Genomic DNA, 16,773 nt, shown 5'->3' with positions numbered 1-16,773 from the left:
TATTCCCAAATAACGATAACCAATTATCTACAAAAGACTGTATAATACAGTCTTGATACTCTCTAACTGTAATATGTACAGCACTGGCAAAAAAGGGAATAGCTCTTGATCTCCCTACTCCTGAGATGTTTACCTATTTCAGGCAGATATTCCTGGAATTCTAGAATCCCAGGTGTGCCCACAAGAGAACCACTTAGTATTGTAATTAAGGTAGAATGCTATATATTCAAACATTATCTCAGCACTTCTCCACCAATACTACATTGTACAAACAGACCTTACTTGGAGACCTATAAATTTATTTATTTATTTATTTATTTATTACTTAGATTTGTATGCCGCCCCTCTCCGAAGACTCGGGGCGGCATACAATTTGTAGCTCTACCTACCTTTCTCCCAACATGAAAATAGCCTGGAGATAATGTCATTATCAGTGTTCATATTAATTTACTATGTTTCCCAAAAATTAACAAATGCTGTTAAATACTCCTGATGTGAACTCACAACTTATTCTCTAATTTTCAAAAATAAATAAACAAATAAACGAAATAAAATAAACACAAATCTTTTCCGCGAGGGTACAACTATTGTGTGGTAAGCTTAGAAAGATTATTTCAGAAACCCCTCTTAAGGAATTATTTAATATCCAAAGAAAAGGAAATGAGGGAGGATGGACTCAGAGAAGCACTAAAAAAAGGAAATGCAGAAGACAGATAAGAATTAGAGCTCGTAGTTTTCTAAAACTGATTATTTGATCATGGTATATTTGAACTGATTCTTTTTGGCTCTGGTATTTGTATAAAGGAGACTGGCAAAGGATATAGAAATAATACAGAAGTAGTTACTTTGTATGCAAACTATCTAATCTGGCTAAAATCCAATACAATAAATAAAACTAAATAGTCCAAATGAATATTTACTTTGTCATTATATGAGACAGTAAACAGAAGAATTGTCACCATGTTATTGTTATATTGATATTTTATGAGTACATCTATTGTAATTCAACCTTTTTATGTAATTAAACATTTCTGTATCTGTATTCTGTAACAACAATTGCTTGTTTTAGATTTTGAATTTACCAATACAAAACTTTTTTTTCTTGCCAAACCAGCTGTTTCATATACTAAGAAATAAAACTGGAATATAGTTCTTTCTGAAGCCTTATAAAGTTGCCAGGAAGAGATGCCAGAGGGCTTACCTGTTACACTTTCTTCAAAAGTCCAGTCCTTGCTGCCAACCATGCAAAGCTTTTGGCCACTGGTTAAAAGCAAAATGGAGTGTTCGACCATGATAATCCCGACTTGTTATGGGTGATAGATTCCTTCAGGGCAGCAAGTTCTAGCTTCTTGAAATATATCCTATAAAATATCAAGAAATTGTCATATTAATATATGTAAATGTATGTATGTATGTATGTATGTATGTATGTATGTATGTATGTATGTATGCATGTATGTTTTTATGTATGTATGTATGTATGTATGTATGTATGTATGTATGTATGTATGCATGCATGCATGTATGCATGTATGTATGTATACACACACACACAGACACTCCCTTAATCCAAGAAGAACTTTAGATATTTTTATGGACAATGTAACAACTTCAATTAATCAAAGACAATCAAAACAGGCCCCAAGTCACCTCAACAATCTTCCTTCTAGGACTTTAAGTGGACTATCTATTGACTTCTTCAGGGGCAGTATACCTCAGTCAATTCAATTGCACAACTTTATTCAACAGGTATCTCAAGTAATCATTGCAGCAGCTCTTTATATAGTTTTCTGATCCATCTATCTGTAAGACTGATTAGGCTACTTTAATAAAATAACAGAGTTGAGAGGAACATTCTAGTCCAATTCCCTGCTCAAGCAGGAAACTATTTCATTTCAGACAAATGGTTGCAATCTCTTTTTTAAAAACCTTCAGTGTTCACAACTTAAAAAAAGACCACCAGATATATAGCACTTTATTATTTTCAACACCAGGGCTATAATTTTTGCATATCTTAATCTCAGTCAATACAAAAAATACAAGGAATACAGTACTTTAGTTTTCTGAAATGAAATTTGAACCCATAAGGATAAGCTTTGAATTAATTAAAACTAAATAATCCGAGTTCTTCAATCAACTTAAATAAGTTCTATATTGTGGATGGAGAACAATATTATTATGAAGCATGCGTTCGTTCTAACCTTTTAATTAATTAACAAGGGTTTAATTTTAAAAAATAATAATTAAAAGCTTATCAAAATGTGTCCAATGTTTACTGTAAGATGGAAACAAGTACCAGTTAGGGATGCAGTAATATAGGTTGGCAAATTTATATCCAAGCAAGTTTTCCCTCACAAAATTTCAAAATCATGAAATCTGAAGTGAAAAATCTATGGTTGATATAATTAAACCCAAATTTCTGAGAAATATAGAGAAGCAAAAGGAGATTTATTTAAAAAGAAAACAAACACAATACAGGTGCTCCTTGCTTGCCAACTTCCTCATTTAGTGACCATTCATTCACTAACATTACAACAGTTGAAAAAAAAAACCTCTGAAGACAATCTTTGCATTTATGGCCATTGCAACTTCCCACGATAATCTGATTATTAGTTGTGAATTTATAACTGGCTTTCAACAAACAGAATGAATAGAGAATGAAGAACTGAAATTACAGCTCCTACCCTGTGTTGTGTCATTATAGGACCATATTGATTAATGCTAGAAGCAGAAGCGAGGTTTTAAGTCAGCCGGAGTCAGATGTTTCACTTAATGACCTCAATGGGGTTGCCAGTTCCTGATTGTAATCAATAAGCAAAGAATACTTGTAAAATATTTACAATGATACCTCATCTTACGAATGCCCCTTCATACAAACTTTTCGTGATACGAACCCGGGGCTACAGGAGAGGCGGGACGGGTGTTCCCGAAGCGCTCAGAGAAAGCGCCCTCACAGCCGCTTCACTGTAAGCTCTTTCACCGAACCAGCCCCTTCGCAGCCGCCCCTCTGCTCCAGCCCCGCCCTCCCAAAGGGTGGGGCTGCCACATCCTGGCAGATTCCATCCCTCTGACCAGGACAAGAGGATAGTGGCAGCAGCAGTGGTTTCTCTTTGAGAAGCAGCAGCAGTGCCGGGAATGTCACATCCACCCCCCACCCCTGCTGCCACCCATCCCTGAACAAGGATCCGAATGCTGGCAGTAATGGGCAAAAGGGGTGAGTTTTGGGCTTGCACGCATTATTCACTTTTCCAGTGATTCCTATGGGAAACATTGTTTTATCTTACAAACTTTTCACTTTACGAACCGGAATCAATTAAGTTCGTAAGACGAGGTATTACTGTAGTTGCATGAAGAAGGAAAATTGGATTAGCATATAGGATAAAACAAAAGAAGGGGCAATGAAATTCTCTATGGTTGTTTCAGAATTGCTCCCATATGAGCAAGATAGCCCATTCTGTGTCAGATTACCTTATTTCGTCTTCCTCTCCTGTTTTAGTTCTGGGATAATTTAGAAAGATCCTTCACAGAAAGGCAGCATATTAAAAAGAGGGGAAAAAATTGTCCATGGGGCTTGGAGATTTCCGCATTAGCAGAAGCCTTTTATTAGGCTTAGGTGATTTAATGTAATCAATTTCTTAACAAAGTCCTAAAGAGGCTCGGTTAAAATAATGATTGAAAGCAGCCGAGTAGAAATCCAGACACTTACAATCCTAGGTTTAGAAAGCTTAGAACTACGTTGCCTTAAACATGACCTAGGCATAGCCCATAAAATCACTGGCTACAATGTCCTTCCTGTCAACGACTACTTCAGCTTCAACCACAACAACACACAAGCACACAACAGATACAAATTTAAAGTAAACTGCTCCAAACTCGACTGCAGGAAATACGACTTTAGTAACTGAGTAGTTAATACATGGAACTCACTACCTGATTCTGTAGTATCATTACCTAATCCCAAAACTTTACTCTTAGACTATCCACTGTTGACCTCTCCCGATTCCTAAGAGGTCAGTAAGGGGCATGCATAAGTGTACCAGTGTGCCTTCCGACTTCTGATCTAATGTTTCTCTGTTACTAATATCATGTATATAAACATTGTTATATCTTTGTATACTACCAATACATACTTGACAAAATAAAATAAATAAATAAAATATATCAGTAACAAAACTGCAGATACCAGATTGACTTGTAATATAACCATCAATACTGAAATGGAGTCAAAAAATGTAATACACATCTTTTCTTATCTCCTACCCCTTTCTGAATTCTTTGTCTGAATACTGAATAAAAGCCAGCAGGAAACATTTACATGGCTAGTCTAAAAGTTCACCCAGAAACCCGACAAACAATAATTTCTCTTTGTCAGAATAAAACACATGATGTTCAGTTACAATCTTGGCATTTCTCTTATCCTGGAAATGTGGCCCACCGTGGAACATATTACAGCAAACAAATTCCCACAAAGAAAACATTTCATTTCATTTTCTTTACTTATTCCTCACTGATAATTTCCCCTTGTAGAATAAAACAAAAGGAAAAACTGTTATCAGAATATAAGTAACTTCAGATTTCCACCCTTTCTTTAAAACTTTGGGTATTGTTTCTTTTTCTGTTTGTTTTTGGCATTCAAATAATAAAAAGCATATAAAAATAAAATGATTTAGTATAAAGTGATTGCAAAAACACAGAGTCACACAGAGTAAAATTTGCTAAGAGATTCGCTAAGAATCAAGTCTTTGTAGTTTGTATGTACAGTGATACCTCGTCTTACAAATGCCTCGTCATACAAACTTTTCGAGATACAAACCTGGGGTTTAAGATTTTTTTGCCTCTTCTTCCAAACTATTTTCACCTTACAAACCCAAGCCGCCACCACTGGGATGCCCCGCCTCCGGACTTCTGTTGCCAGCGAAGCACCCGTTTTGCACTGCTGGGATTTCCCTGAGGCTCCCCTCCATGGGAAACACCACCTCTGGACTTCCGTGTTTTTGCAATGCTGCAGGGTATTCCCAGCAGCGCAAAAACGGGCGCTTCGCTGGCAACGGAAGTCCGGAGGTGGGGTTTCTCAGCAAGGGGAGCCTCAGCAAAATCGCAGCATCACAAAAACACGGAAGTCCGGCGGTGAGGTTTCAAGGACTTCCGTGTTTTTGCGATGCTGCAATTTCGCTGAGGCTCCCCTCGTTGGGAAACCCCACCTCCGGACTTCCGTTGCCAGCGAAGCACCCATTTTTGCGCTGCTGGGATTCTCATGCAGCATCACAAAAACACGGAAGTCCGGAGGTGGGGTTTCTCAGCAAGGGGAGCCTCAGCAAAATCGCAGCATCACAAAAACACGGAAGTCCGGCGGTGAGGTTTCAAGGACTTCCGTGTTTTTGCGATGCTGCAATTTCGCTGAGGCTCCCCTCGTTGGGAAACCCCACCTCCGGACTTCCGTTGCCAGCGAAGCACCCATTTTTGCGCTGCTGGGATTCTCATGCAGCATCACAAAAACACGGAAGTCCAGAGGTGGGATTTCCCATGGAGGGGAGCCTCAGGGAAATCCCAGCAGCGCAAAAATGGGCACTTCGGCTGGCAAAAGGGGTGAGTTTTGGGCTTGCACACATTAATCGCTTTTCCATTGATTCCTATGGGAAACATTGTTTCGTCTTACAAACTTTTCACCTTACAAACCTCATCCCGGAACCAATTAAGTTCATAAGATAAGGTATCACTGTACAGTCATTGTCCCCTTCCCTTCCCCCTGGATTGAAGACTTATTGATCTTTGTCAAAAGAATGATGAGGAAAATCATAAGCAAATACTTTTTCATATGGTGAATATGAAATTTCATAATTCGTCTCTACATGTCAGCATTCTAGATTCCAGTCTCAAAGTCAATATCTCTTAGAAACTCATCAAAATGAACCTTCAAACAGGTTTGCAATCGAGAAAAAGTAATGGTGTCTATGCAAACTTCTGGATGTGGTGTTGTTATCAGTAGTGAGCAGATTTGCTTCTTTTGCATTTTTTTAGCAGTCTCCCCCCTGCCACACCTCTATGAGTGGAAAACCCCTGGTAATGATTGTATCAACATATCATTATTTATTTTAAAAAATGCTAAAATAGTTGTGTTAAGCTGTGGATAGTCTCGGTACACCTATTTTAGTAAGATAGACACACATTAAACATATGTGTGGAAAAAAAGGGGGTGGAAATGAAAAAAAGATGGTTTTCCTTGAGGGACTTTATTGACTTGTAAATGATGCTAACCTTTTGTTGTTTTTATAAAGCATGGCTGATTGCCATAAGGATATTTTCTGCTCCTAGTTAAAAAGGCTGATTAAAATGAAAAGTTTGGACATTCCCACCCCCCTCCCCTTTGGAGGATCATGCCAATAGCTTGTAAAAGAAAATATTTGAGCATTACTTTACCACGGAAAATCTGCGCATGCAAGCGAAGCAAGCAGGGGAAGAGCCTTCTCTGGTGGCGGCCATGGCCCTCTGGAACCAACTCCCCCCAGAGATTAGAATTGCCCCCACCCTCCTTGCCTTTCGTAAACTACTTAAAACCCACCTCTGCTGCCGGGCATGGGGGAATTAAGATTCCTTTTCCCCCTAGGCCTTTACAATTTTATGCATGGTATGTTTGTACGTATGTTTGGTTTTTTATATTAAGGGGTTTTTAATTCATTTTTAGTATTGGATTACTATTGTACACTGTTTTATGATTGCTGTTAGCCGCCGTGAGTCTTCGGAGAGGGGTGGCATATAAATAAATAAAAAAATAAAATAAAATAAAAAAATTAAATAAATAAATTAAACAAATAAACAAACAAACAAATAAATAAATAAATAAATGAATGAATGAATGAAACCCATTATTGATGTGAAGGAATAAAACAGGGGTTGCTATCTGCATTTGGAAAAAATTTGCTGCAGGCGGATAGAAATTCTTCCCACCCACCTCCTTTTCCCGAGGATTGGCTTAGCTCTTCTCTTCTCCCAAAGAGCAGTTTACCAACCCAGAAACCAGGTGGGAAAAAATCTTAAACCCCAGGTTTGTATCTCGAAAAGTTTTTAAGATCTTGTTTTTCTGTAATTTTTTTTTTTTTTGCTTTTGTTTCGGATGGTTAAGCGAGTAAAATAGGTCCAATTAGGCCTTTAGTCTGACACTAGAAAAAGTGCAGATAAGACCAACAAGACAAATAGGGGATTGAGGCCCAAAACATATGAAGAACAGTTGCAGCAATTGAATAGGTCTGATTCAATGAAAATATGATCTAGAGGCGGTTGTCAATCTATTCTCCAAAACACCTCAAGGGAGGACAAGAAGTAAAGGATGGAAACCAATCAAGGAGACAACCAATCTGGAAATAAGGAGAAATTTCCTGTTAACACAATTAATCAGCAGAATGACCTGCCTCCAGAAATTGTGGATTGATGCTCGAGGTGTTTAAGGAGAGATTGGACAATCATTAGTCTTAAAAACTATATAATGTCCTGCTTGAGCTGGGTGTTGGGCTACAAGACCTCCAACTCTGTTATTCTGTTCCTCAGATGACAACTCTTCCCGGGGTGAAATTCAACATTTTCCCCTACTGGTTCTGTGGATGTGGCTTGGTGGGCATTGCAGGGGAAGGATACTACAAAATCTCCATTCCCATCCCACTCTGGGGCCAGCCATAGGTGGTATTTGGTGGTTCTCTGAACTACTCAAAGTTTCTGCTCTTGGTTCTCCAGAACCTGGCAGAACCTGCTATATTTCATCCCTGTCCTTTTTTCTTGCTCCAAAGTATAATATAAATAAAATATTAATTAAAGACACTTTTATGGAGTGTAAGTGCCCTGCATGCCAACAAAACCCAGTGTGGCTTTTGAAGTGGCAGGGACTGTGGACCTTATATGCGATGCCAATATGGCAACCAAAAGTATTCCAGTTGTAAGCCAGTTGCTTCATGGAATTTCCAAAGCATCAGATAACTGTTGTTTCAGCAATGCAGTGTTGTGAGGCTATATGCCTGTCTCATCTGATAATGGCTGAATTCTACAGATCATTTCCTGCAAATAATTTATAATTCAACTATTTCACCACTTCCAAAGTGAAAAATAGAAAAATAAGGATGGTAGGCAACTGCTCCTTTCAAGTGGTGCCTATTTCATTTCTCACAAAAAAGAAAAAAAAGTAGAGACAGTGAATACATAACAACAAAGACATTTCAAACAACTTTATATTAACAATGTAAATATCTCCTTACCTTACAACCTACAAGGGAAGACTGTTACATGAAAGCCAACCCAACATAGTTTGATTGCTGGATTTGAACCCAGTTAAAGCAGACTGATGAGATTCCCTTAACCCTTACAGTTATGGATGTGCATCAGATTTGGTCCATGAGAGACTGCAGGCTGACGGTCTCCTAGAAAACACGCTTCTTTGTATCATGGCAAAAGCAAATAACCTTGCAGCTTGCAAAGTTATATTTCCAGTGATTCCACACAATATCATGTCTCTGCTGTATTTAACTGCTGGAGCTGTTAAGTAAAATCTGCTGTTGCCAACCTAGATACTGACTTAATGGGTGACAGAAAAATGACTCACTGTCATTATTTGAGGCTAAAACTCATATCGAGGGTACAGAAGGATATAAAATCTAGATTTCTGTAGATTACTCAGTGGCTGAATAATTTACATAGTGACTGGACAAAACACTAGAGAATTTGCTCTCGGAAACAGCCTTGATTTCATGAAAAGGATGTGCGTTGTACAGGACTGCTTTTACATAAGCTTTCATTTCTTTGACACCCCTTCCCCCATTTTCTTAATTCTCAAGCTATTTGCAAAGGAAGAAACAAATCTAACTGCCATGCTTGAAACTGAAATTAATATGAAATGCAATCTGCTTAAGACCAGCACCTGCCTTGCTTAGTTATTTTGGTACTATGCACTTTGCTACTCGGACATGACAAGACAGGCAACCAACAATCTCCTGTAACATTTTTTAAAAGCTGCAGTGAAGGTGAAGGTTTATTTATCAAGGATTTATCCCAACCTATAGATGGGATAGAGCGTAACAAACTAAAGGTAAATATCTCTCCCTCCCATCTCCCCCTACAAAAGCCAACTGAGAACTGTTTGGAAGTTGGGCTGATCGGTTGAACATCACCCAGAGAGCTTCCATGAGTGACGTAAGTAGGGCCATTTAAATTGTACTTTTGAATAAGTACAGTGATACCTTGTCTTATGAACTTAATTGATTTCGGGATGAGGTTTGTAAGGTGAAAAGTTCGTAAGACGAAACATCTGAGTCTCTTTTTCAAACTGCTGAAGCCAGATGGAATGGCCACCACCTCAATAATAATAATAATAATAATAATAATAATAATAATAATAATAATAATAATGATGATGATAATAATAATGATAATAATAATGATAATAATAATGATAATAATAATAATAATTTATTAGATTTGTATGCCGCCCCTCTCCAAAGACTTGGGGCGGCTCACAACAATAATAAAAACAATATTATAGCGAAACAAATCTAATATTTAAAAAGAAACATATAAAACCCTATCATATTTAAAAACCAAACAACACATACATACCAAACATAAAATATAAAGAGCCTGGGGGAAAGGTGTCTCAATTCCCCCATGCCTGGCGGTATAGATGGGCCTTGAGTAGTTTACGAAAGACAAGGAGGGTGGGGGCAGTTCTAATCTCCGGGGGGAATTGATTCCAGAGGGCCGGGGCCGCCACAGAGAAGGCTCTTCCCCTGGGGCCCGCCAAATGACATTGTTTAGTCGACGGGACTTGGAGAAGGCCAACTCTGTGGGACCTTATCGGTCACTGGGATTCATGTGGTAGCAGGCGGTTCCGGAGGTACTCTGGTCCAATGCCATGTAGGGCTTTAAAGGTCATAACCAACACTTTGAATTGTGACCGGAAACTGATCGGCAGCCAATGGCTCTTAAGCAAGCGGCAACCAATATCAGAGGAGCTATGTGAGCTTGAGCTTCAGTGCCTGTCCTGGACCCCTCAGCAATTAGCCAAAACTAGATGGGAATGAGCATCAACCCTGGCAGCAGAAATGGAACATGGGGAAGAGATGATCGGCAAGGCGTGCCAATTTGTAGAAGAAACAGTCATAGAAGGTAAGCAAAGCCTGCTAATAAGTCCATGCCTTCACCCAATAGTCTGAGCTGCTATGGGCACAGGGAGCTTATTGCTCCAATGACAGGCCAGGCAAGTCCTGCATGTCTGATGTTCAAAGGGCTTAGATTAACAGCCATGACAGGAGCCAAAGCTCATCTGTCAAAAATGCCTGAGCGCCCCAAAGGACAGAGAGGGACAAAGTCCAGAAAAACAGTCCATATTTGAAGCCAAGAAATCAGAAACCAGCATTCAGGAAGGATGATCTGGATAGCCACGTCCGTCCAGTCTGAGGACCGAGTCGAAGCTGGGTCCTAGGAGGGCAGATTTGGCAAAAAGTAACAGACTGGGTCCTCATTCTGAGTGGACAAGGACAACCCATCCTGAATGCTGGCTCCACCTATGATGGAGAACGGAAATAAGCAATCCAGTTTGGAAAGATCTATGAGAAACTAAAAAAGACTGTAATAAAAATACTGGATGGATTAAAAAAAATGAAGTTAGTAAAAATCAAATGTCAGACCAAATAACAAAAGCAGAAAATCTAGTTTTCACTAAAAACTAGGCATCTCCTACCCATGATCCATCCACTCAGAAATGTTTCTATCAATTCATCAATGGAGAGACTACAATAAACCAGTCAACAGGTGATAAAAAGGAAATAGTACAATTCTAGACAGAGCTATGGGGCAACTCAAAGAAATACAACAAGAATGCCGTTTGAATAAACGAGATAGAGAAGGGAAGGGGCTGAAATGAAAGAACTTGTAATAATAGCAGAACTGTTTTATTTATTTTTTTATTTATTTAGTTATTTAGTTATTCATTTGTCCAATACACAATACATATGGAAGAGAATAGACATGAAGTAATATATATAAAGATAATATGTAAAAATAGAGGAGAAGATATATGAAAGGAAGAAAATATATATGATATATGAGATAAAGGAAAGACAATTGGACAGCGGACGAAAGGCACACTAGTGCACTTATGTATGTCCCTTACTGACCTCTTAGGAACCTGGAGAGGTCAATTGTGGATAGTCTAAGGGAGAAATGTTGGGGGTTAGGGGTTGACACTACTGAGTCCAGTAATGAGTTCCAACCCGGAACCCAACCCGGCGCAGTGGTTAGAATGCAGTATATTGCAGACTAACTCTGCAGCTTGGAATTTGATTCTGATGGGCTCAAGGTTGACTTCCATTCTTTGGTAAAATGAGGACCTAGATTGTTGGGAGCAATATGCTGACTCTGTAGGGTGAACTGTGAAGCACAGTGGGGCAGGCAGTATAGCAGTCTTACTTGCTATTGTTGCTATTTACTGTCTACGCTATTTATTTATTTTACTTATTCATTAGTCCAATACATAAATACATAGGAAGAAAAATAGACATGTAGTAATATAAATAATGGTAAAAGAGAACTTATACGAGAGGATATATGAAAGGAAGAATATATATATGAAAAGCGAGAGAAAGGAAGACAATTGGACAGGGGATGAAAGGCACACTAGTGCACTTATGTACGCCCCTTACTGGCCTCTTAGGAACCTGGAGAGGTCAATTGTGGATAGTCTAAGGGAGAAATGTTGGGGGTTAGGGGTTGACACTATTGAGTCCGGTAATGAGTTCCACGCTTCGACAATTCGATTGTTAAAGTCATATTTTTTATAGTCAAGTTTGGAGCGGTTAATATTAAGTTTGAATCTGTTGCGTGCTCTTGTGTTGTTGCGGTTGAAGCTGAAGTAATTGTTGACTGGTAGGACGTTGCAGCATATGATCTTGTGGCCAATACTTAAACCGTGTTTTAGGTGCCGTAGTTCTAAGCTTTCTAGACCCAGGATTGTTAGTCTATTTTCGTAGGGTATTCTGTTTCGAGTGGAGGAGTGAAGGGCTCTTCTGGTGAAATATCTTTGGACGTTGGAGACAAAGGCAAGGAAGATCAAGAATTGATCAACACCCACACTAGTAGAGAGTTGCTACCGGTACAGATAAGGATGCCGCACTGGTAGAAAAAATTGAGCTGCGTGCACAGCTTCGTGTCTCCAGCATGCATGCGCTTCTGAATGAAATTTTGCTTCTGTGCATGCACAGAAAGCAAAATCTTGCAAGGGGAGAGAGAGATTTTGGCTTCTTGCGTGCATGCACGCGTCCCCTCACAAGATTTTGCTTCCTGAGCATGTGCAGAAGCAAAATCTTGCTCAGACACATGTGCACACTGGAGACACAAAGCTGCGCACACAGAGCACTGGTAGCAGCAGGAGCGGCAACCGCTGCCTGACCCATACATTGCCTTTCCCAGATCCTTGGGAAAGACTCAATAGGTAGAGAAAAATGCCAAATCCAATCTAAATGTCTGGCTGACAGTGTGACCAACTAGAATAATTTTACCTAAGGTGTTTGGAACCAAAAGGAAGAAAGTCAGAAAAACAGAAAGTTTTTATTTCACCCAAAATGGATAGTTGAATTCAAACTTGGTCTGAATGTGCAATGCAGAGATGGAGGCGGGTTTTTGGTGTTTTTTTAATGCTTGTCACTTTCATTCCTTCTCATTTCCCCCTCTTTTTTATCTGGAGTACACAATGAATCTAAAAGCTGACATTGATCCAAGTGTGAGAGAAGAAGATAGTAGGAGTTGCAGAGATAGACCAGGCAGGGATACATTTGGTTTGCCTCTTTTTCTATGAGGGAAAAAAAAATGAGGTACTGAATGGACATCTTAATTTGGCCATTGACAGGTAATGATTGATGACACTTTCATCAATCAGAAATAACTGGATTAATTTTCCTCCAATCTTTCAGGAAGGCCAAAATAGTGATTTCCAAGTCAAAGTATTGTCCTGAGCACTCGGTTAGTCTCATTGGGTCTCATTGACCCATCCTTTTTTTACCTTTTTAAAGTCTTCCTCTCACCCATTTTTAGTCTCACTATTTGCAATATGGAGTCAACTTACTAACTCAACTTACAAGAGATAAGATCAATAGATAATCTTGACTATCTGAAAGCACTGTAGAAACCTTCTTCCTTTCCTCCTCCTCCTTCTTCATAAAACACTCACAAAGCAGGGCAACCTAGACATGACAGTCTGTGGTATAAGATCCAATTCTTATTACTGAATTGATGATTTTATTAGATTCTAAAGGTCACAAACATTATATTAAGTGTACAAAGGAAATACATTAATTGCACAACTTATAGCATTCATGTTATTCCTTTCACTTGCCTCTCGTTAAAAAAAAATATCAGTAGGAGATTTAAAAAAACCCAATCAAATACATCTTTCCAACGAATTTAATTAGAAATTTAAAAATAAAAATGCCCTATTTACTCTTTTGGCTTCAAGATAAATAGAGTCAGCTATTTAGGCACAAGCAGGAGATATATAAACTTTATTTGTCTTAGAAACACAGAGATAATTTCTTCTTTGATCTTTTAGAATCAAACCATCTCATCCCTCAAAAGGAAATACTAAAAGAATCTTTGTTATTCCTTTCTGATTGGAAAATGCCATGTTCACATATGTGTATGTCCCAAAAAGCAGTGAATTTGGGAATGATAACATCACAGGGATGAAAGGAACAATGATTGGATGTACATTTTTTTTTGCAATTAAGCCAGTTATAATAATGATTGGCAGCAGTAATTTAGATCTATACTGTATTGTGCAGAGAAAGTCATGCTTTTTCATAGGGAAAATAATGCACAATTTAAATAGATAATATGCTAATTCAACAAAAATAAACAGAGATAATAACACCAATTAAGGGAATTGTGGATAATTATATGTAAAGTGATGCACAATAACAATTTGAACCTGAACTGCAAACAGTCTAGGTAGGCAATCTGAGAATTCTAGGGCTGAAAGTAGCTTCAAAATCCTGGGTTTTATAACCTCCTAACTGACAAAAATGGATTCATTTTAAAACAGGATAGCACTACCACTAGCACTTCGAGCTACAGTATTGTTCTGTCTGGGTCACTCCAGAAGCCAATACCAACCCAAAAAGAGAAGCCAGACACACTGGTAAAAGGCAAAGGCAGTTTTATAAAATTCAAGAAAAACACAGGTAACAGAAAATGTCCTTACAAACAGGAAAATGCTGTATCTTCAGATATATCCACGAAGGCAAAAGTCCATGCAGCAATACAGAATTCTTGCTGCCAAGCCGAGGCTGTAGATAGCAGACCTACACCTCCCACGGGTCTTCCAAAGCTGCTGGGCCACAAGCCAGGAACAGAGACGCCGAGAAACAAGACAGGATAATGCAACTCCAAACTGATAACACTCCACATGGCTTCAAGGGCTTGCCTGCCTTTTAAACCCTGCCAAGGAGGACCACACCCAAGCCCAGCTGTTCCTAATTCAGTGCTGATAATACTTCTTTAATTGCTCCTTTCTCTGATCTGAACGTCTCTGTCGCATGTCAATGACGGTTTGTGCATCATCACCTAATGACTCCAAGCTACTGGCTGGGGAGAGCCCCCCCCCCCCCCGGGGCTCTCATGCTGTTCTCCTTCATCCCATTCCTGACTTTCCTCTCCCCCGTCCGACTGTTCAGCCCCCTCCTGTTCGCTGTCATCCTCCTCCGGGCATGGAGCCAGCAGAGACACAGCCGGTCCCTGAGCAGCCTCAGGCTGAACCACAACAAGTATTACAGCCTTACAGCTTCCTCTAAGTGGTTTGCCTCCAGTAATCTGGTTACTCATTTTACCCACCTCCGAAGGATGGAAGACTGAATCAATCTTGGGCCAGTCAGCATCAAACTGCTGGCAGTGGGCAGAGTTAGCCTGCAATACTGCATTCTAACCACTGAACCACCACAGTTCTTCTGGATACAAATAAAACAAAGAAAGTTCCACCAAGCTTATTTCCTCATCTTATATGTAAAACCATATTACTTGGCAGCTAGGCTATTGTAGAATTTATATTTGGGTATATTTTCTGCTTCAAACAGTTGGAAAAGAGTAGCTGGAAAAACTAAAAGCAAAGACCAACAGGCTGTACAAATATTCATCCAACCCTAGAATGAAACAAGCAATCCCAGCTGTGTTTCTCAACATCAGCAACTTCAAGATGTGTCCAACTTTTAGAATTCCTGATTCTGGCTAGGGAATTTTGGGAATTGAATTCCATGCATCTTGAGGTTGCTGAGATGGAGAAACACTGAACTAGAAGCAATCTTGATGAATTTATGACTTTTCTGCTATGGGAATTGGGAAAAGAACCACCAGGTTGGAGAGACCAAAGCTCGTGTTGCTCCTGTGAATTCACTTCATTGGGAAAAAAAAGTGAGACCAAATTAAAAAGTGAGCACTGGGAATACATATTTTTCTTCTTCTTCTTTAATCGTTGGGAAGGACCAAAGGGAGACATTGACTTACTTCACCTACTTCAAAGAAGATGACTGAAGGGAATCTGTTTTGTTGCTTTAACTAAAAACCCCTTGACCAACTAAAAACTCACACTCTCACAGTGATGAGGAACTCTCCCATCGCTTCTAGATCTTTCTAGGAATAATCCATGGGATCACAGAACTTCCCACTGTCTCCAGTTCAACCACAGAATAAAACAGCCCTATGAGTTGCAGCAGGTAAAAGTAAAACAAGGTTATGTGAATGCACATAAAAACAAGCAGAATTTGATCCTACTATTTTGGAAGTCATCTTGACTTTCCCCCCTCCTTCTAGACATTGTGTGGCCATCTCTGAGCAAGAAAGCAAACATACAAAGTTTTATTCCCTCCCCTTAAAGACCTCCTTTGCCAAGTTATCTTGACCCCCCTCTTGTAATTTCTGAAAACATTCTACATATACTTTGACAAAGATAGCAATAGTGCTTAGAATTATATAGCTGCCCTGAGTCTGCGGAGAGGGGCGGCATACAAATCCAATAAATAATAATAATAATAATAATAATAATAATAATAATAATAATAATTATTATTATTATTATATACCATTCCATAGTGCTTTTACAGCCCTCTCCAGAGTCAGCATATTGTCCCCAACAATCTGGTTCGTCATTTTACCCACCTCAGAAAGATGGAGGGCTGAGTCAACCTTGACCCGGTGAGATTTGAACTGCCAAACTATAGCTAGCAGTCAGCTGAAGTAGGCTGCAGTACTGCACTCTAACCACTGCGTCATCTCGGCTCTTGGGATGGGAAAACCCCCAACACCACCCCACCCAGGCTAAAGACATTTCTATATCTTGCAGACAGGATTTTGCCCAGCATGATATGATAAAAAATATACATAATTATATATTCCAGTATTTCAACCTTAGCACCTTTGAGAAATGATCACATTCCCATAAAACCAGACAAAAGACACATCTGGAGAGACTTACACTGGGAAAGGATGCTCTAAAGCAGTATTTTTCAAACTCGGCAACTGAGGTGTAGACTTCCACTTCCAGAATTCCCCAGTTGCATGCTGGTTGGGGTGTTCTGGAGTTGAAGTTCACACCTCTGAAAGGTGCTGGATAAATGTAACTGGAAGAGGTAGTGGTGAAATCTATTTATCTTCCCTACTGATTCGTAAGGGCATGATTTGCGCTCATGTGCTTGCGGTGCTTACACATCTCTATTGTGTATGCTTTTTTACCCTCTGGATATTTATTTATTTATT

General features: G+C 39.2%; 1 protein-coding gene across 4 annotated transcripts in view; it reads right to left on the bottom strand.

The window, feature by feature from the left end:
• LINGO2 (leucine rich repeat and Ig domain containing 2) overlaps positions 1 to 16,773 on the bottom strand; it is a 932,046-nt gene that overhangs the window by 242,691 nt on the left and 672,582 nt on the right. For all 4 annotated transcript variants that reach the window (XM_070742463.1, XM_070742464.1, XM_070742466.1 and 1 more), the window contains one exon: positions 1,202 to 1,361. The gene's annotated coding sequence lies outside the window, so the exon portion shown is untranslated. The remainder of the gene's footprint in view (positions 1 to 1,201; positions 1,362 to 16,773) is intronic.

Source organism: Erythrolamprus reginae, chromosome 2 (assembly GCF_031021105.1).
Source record: "Erythrolamprus reginae isolate rEryReg1 chromosome 2, rEryReg1.hap1, whole genome shotgun sequence".
NCBI classification, from domain to species: domain Eukaryota; kingdom Metazoa; phylum Chordata; class Lepidosauria; order Squamata; family Dipsadidae; genus Erythrolamprus; species Erythrolamprus reginae.
Note: the sequence above shows the minus strand (reverse complement) of the source record. Positions and strands in the feature narration are given on the sequence as shown.